The sequence below is a fragment of the Penaeus vannamei genome, chromosome 10, assembly GCF_042767895.1.
Source record: "Penaeus vannamei isolate JL-2024 chromosome 10, ASM4276789v1, whole genome shotgun sequence".
In the NCBI taxonomy this organism is placed as follows: domain Eukaryota; kingdom Metazoa; phylum Arthropoda; class Malacostraca; order Decapoda; family Penaeidae; genus Penaeus; species Penaeus vannamei.
In genome coordinates, this window is record NC_091558.1 from 8,222,590 (window position 1) to 8,227,589 (window position 5,000).

Here is a 5,000-nt window from a genome sequence, read left to right on the forward strand (position 1 = left end):
TATAACGATAATGAGAATAACAGCAATGATAATAAGAATCATAATAATATTAACAATGACACATAATGATATATGATAATGCTAATAATGATAATGATTATAATAATGACAAAATCAAATTCATATTTCATTTCCTTGTTGTTTGTTTATTCGAAGGTCACCGTTATTATCCCGTCATTTCATGCCGACGTGTAATTAATTCTTAAATAGATGGCTGCCGATGAAATCACTTTAATTTGAATACTAATTAATATCATGATATTGATATCACCATTTTGTGTTTATTTGACTATCGGAGGAAATGGTTTCTTTTACACGCACAATAAAGTTAATTTCAGAAAAAACACCTTAGTGTGCATTTTATATAATGTTTATACATATATATATATATATATATATATATATATATATACATATACATATATACATACATACATACTTACATATATGTATATACACATATATATGCATACATACTTATATATATATATATATATATATATATATATATATATATATATTTGCATATATATGTATACATATATGATTGTATATATATATATAATATATATATATATATAGAATATATATATATATGTATATATATATATATTTATACATGTATATGTATATATGTATACAATATATATAAATAGATGTACATATATACACATATGTGTGTATATATACGTGTGTATATATGCGTACATAGTCACACGCCAGAAGCAGCGCATTTCATTTCCAATAAATGGTAGCAAAGGCCATCACGGTGTCTATGACGTCATTGGTCGTTTTATTTTAGATGGAAAGGAAGAATTAACTGGAATGTTAATTTTTCAATGTCACATAATGGATGACATATATAAACACACACAAATGCGATGAATATGCACATACAGACACATATCAACATTATCAAGACAAGCCCATCTACACTGAAGGGTAGACGGTTGGGGGAGGGGGGAGGAGGGGGGAGAAAGTCACGCAATACTCCATCCTTTGTTCTTGAGAAATGGAAGGGGGGGGGGGGGGCATGAGGAGAGGTAGTTAAGAAGTATGTAAATAAATAGAATCACGTGGTCATAAATAGAAGGATTGAAAGAAGTAGAAGTGTATGTAGAAAGGTGGATGTTAGTGCTTGATTAGATAGATGTAGATCTATCTAATTACCTCTTACTATATCTGCCTCTCTCTCTCTCTGTCTCTTTCTCTCTCACTCAATCGTTCTCTCTCTCTCTCTCTCTCACTCAAAGAAAGGAGTAGAGACGTAGAAATCAATCCATAAATAGATAAATCTCCCTATCGAATTCTCTCTATAAATCTGCCTTTCTCCAAGGGTGCGTGCACAGAGAAAGCAGGTTTGCCCGCGCCGGCTACCAGCGCCGACCCGCGCCAAGAATTCAACCATATAAACAAGTGTAAGCGTGCACAGAGGAAGCAGGTTCGAGCGTGTCGGCGCCGGCAGCCCGCTTCAACCCGCTTTCCCGTTTGCTCGGGTCATTCTTGCCTGCTCAACCCGCAGGAGAGAGCAGGATGGATGTTGAGCTCCTCATAGCCACAAAGATTATGAGTGACATCCAGTGTGGGACAAATGGAAGCACCACACCAACAGGAATGGGTCGGATAAACCGTGAGCTGCAATCAGGAAAATTCTGGAATGAAATAAAGCATTCGCGAAAGTCATTTCAGAAACATAATAGTTTCTTTTATGTCCCAAAGGATAAACGTGATACTTTTTTTTTTAATTAGTTATACTTTCCAGCATTTAGTTCCTCCAAATGGCTGTCTCTCTCTCTCTCTCTCTCTCTCTCTCTCTCTCTCTCTCTCTCTCTCTCTCTCTTGTGACTTACACACACACACATATATATATATTATATATACATACATACACACATACATATGTATGTATATATATATATATAAATATATATATATATATATATATATATATATATACATACATATATGTGTATATATATACACATATACAGACGAAGGGCATTTGACTTCCCGTACAACCTGCCTGGAAAACAATAAAATCCTTAAGAATTTCTTAGGAAATGCGGAAGTCGTCAAGAAATTCTTTTGGTATCCTGAAATATCCTTAAATCTCGCAAATGTTCCACTCACAGCAATCTTTTACAAAATATTTAAAAATAAGACCAGTGGATTTATCAGAAATCGCTGACATGGTTGCATTACTATATGCTTTGCGATCGTATGTGCCAAGCTTCAAGCTATTTGATTGGCCTGTTGGGTACTCAGAGATTTTTAGTACCTACCAGGACTACGGAATCCTTTTTAATCAAAATGAAGTGTGTGTGTATGCCGAAGAAACGAATACGCATAAGCCAAGCAATAAGGCTTAAGCGCAATCTTGGTAAGGCATCATTTCAATAAAATAGCCGCTAGTGAGTTTATTTTAATCCCCTCATGCCTATTCCCGCTAATTTTCAGAAATAGGTTTGCTCCTTTAAAATACTCAAATTTCCGAATAATTATGGCTATTTCTGGAAGATAGTTGATCCCGACGTTAATCCTTCAGATTATGACGAAAACGAAAAACAAGAGCTTTCTGATTGAAGGATTACATTGACCTTAAGCATAGTCAAGTTTTATGGTAAAGTCGTGCATTTCATGTGGAAAAAAATGATAACTATTTAGTTTCTAAAGCATTTACGGTTATTTAATCGTAATCGCATTAAAAACTCTGGGAATGCCTAAGAAATCCGTAATGAATCCCTCGAACTATGGAAATCCCAGTAAAAAAATATTTATATAAGTATGCATACATACATATACGTATATACATATACGTATATATATATATATATATATATATATATATATATATATATGTGTGTGTGTGTGTGTGTGTGTGTGTGTGTGTGTGTGTGTGTGTGTGTGTGTGTATATGTACACACACACACACACACACACACACACACGTGAACATTTACAAAGACAGACAGACTGAGGTAGTGCATATAAAAAACAGGCAACACTTCATAACAGACACGAATTCTTGAAATGCACGGAAATTGCAGTGCATAATAACACCTGCGACTTGAACTCAAAGGGTTGCATTGCACAGGCAAAACTAGGACAGGATAATCTACTCAGCACTATTAAAGTTAACTAAACGTATATATATAATTGTTTGTATAAGAATCTAATGATATAGACATAGACCTTACATACATGTTGATATTTAGTGTATGAAGAATTATATACACCATTTCCTGGTTAAGCTTAGCATCCTATTTGCTTAGTATCCTATTTGCTTAGTATCCTATTTCTTATGTGCAGTTCCATCAGCCTAACGTGTGATAATTTCAAGGAATCTACAGGGTTTCTATTGAGGTAGACCAAGGACCACATCAAGCGTAAAGTTACAGCTATAGGGACCGTGGCTACGTGAGTCACACTACCTAGAAGTATGTAGAGCAAAGGGTGAAGGGGGGGACACACTACTCAATACGTGAAAGCTGTAGGGTCAGCCACAATTACCCAGGATCACGAACCGAAGCGTTAATGGCACCCGGCCCACTGGCACCCTCCTTCCTCAGTGCCTCGTCGTCGCCTCGCCCTCCGAAACACTTACACCCGAACACTTACACTCGATCACTTACACCCTCTCCCTCGGGTCGTTCTTCGCGCTCCTGCCTTAAGGAAAAGTGAAGTAAGCTGCAACTTCCCCCAAATTTACTCTGGCTTTTCGACCGTATCGTTGCCTCGGTAATTGAGGTAAATGTTCTTACCTGATCAAGTGACTCCTTTGTTCTCCGTGTCGGCGAATTTCAGAAATTGGTTTTTCAGAAAAGCGAATACATTTACTAATCTTTCTCTATTTTTTCTCGTGACTACATGGACGGAATAATAGCCTGGCATAAAGAAGGGAATTAGGAGAGGGTGAGAAGTGACACGCAGAACAAACGGACACACAACGGCCAAGCTTAACCTGTTGCTCTTTGTGGCTATCGACCGAGTTCTGGTGTGTATGTGTGTCTGTGCGCGGCCGTCATTGGAGCCTCCCGCCAGCACATACCATTAGCTCATTATCCTTAACGAATCCCTCTTCTTCATGTCGTTATTATCCATCTTCGTGTCATTTGTCCTTCACAAGAGCCAACGCAGACTATTGTACCTTCGACCTATTATACTTTCTCTTGCCTAAATTCTCTCTCTCTTGGGCTTCCTCGCTTTGCTTCCCTTACCTGGTATCAATAACGCGAGGGCAAAGGAGGTCGCAATTATCTCTCCTTAATTACAATTAATTTTCTCTCTCTTTCGTGGTTCGTGCTGCGGCGATGATTATGTAGCCGTAATAAGCGACTATTCTCGAACTCGAGCGAACAGCCTTAACGATTCACCCGAAACCGCCGCTAATAATAACCTTGTTTATACTGTAATTAATACTTCCAATAAGGACCTCTAATGACGTTCATTAACCAGAGCTACCCTTTCATAACCATGACCCTTGCTTTTGGTTGATATATGATATGATGGACTGTACATGTTGCAATACTGACGTAATATACAATACATAATACGATAATGGAGACAAATGAATGCAAATTTCAATATAGAATAACTTCACTCCACATTCGATAAGAAAGACTTGTCAGCCATACATAATACGGCACAGCACAGTATCAGCGTACCACAAGGCAGCATTCTTCCAAAGGGAGAGGGAGACAGAGAAAGAGAGATAAAGAGAGGGAGGAGGGAGAGGGAGAGATTTAAAGATTTTTTTTATTTAGTTTTAATTCCATCTGTTACAATGGATATTCTTTGCTGTGACATACTGTCTGTTTTATTTTGCTTCCAAATCTCCCCCTGTGTGCAAGGGATGGCCGGAGTGACCATCCACTGTCCGCGCGCGGGATTGAACGCAGGTCAGCAGGAAAGAGAGAGAGAGAGAGAGAGAGAGAGAGAGAGAGAGAGAGAGAGAGAGAGAGAGAGAGAGAGAGAGAGAGAGAGAGAGAGAGAGAGAGAGA

General features: G+C 37.7%; 1 protein-coding gene across 1 annotated transcript in view; it reads left to right on the forward strand.

Moving 5' to 3' along the window:
- LOC113803736 (uncharacterized) overlaps positions 1-5,000 on the forward strand; it is an 11,682-nt gene that overhangs the window by 3,990 nt on the left and 2,692 nt on the right. The window lies entirely within an intron of this gene.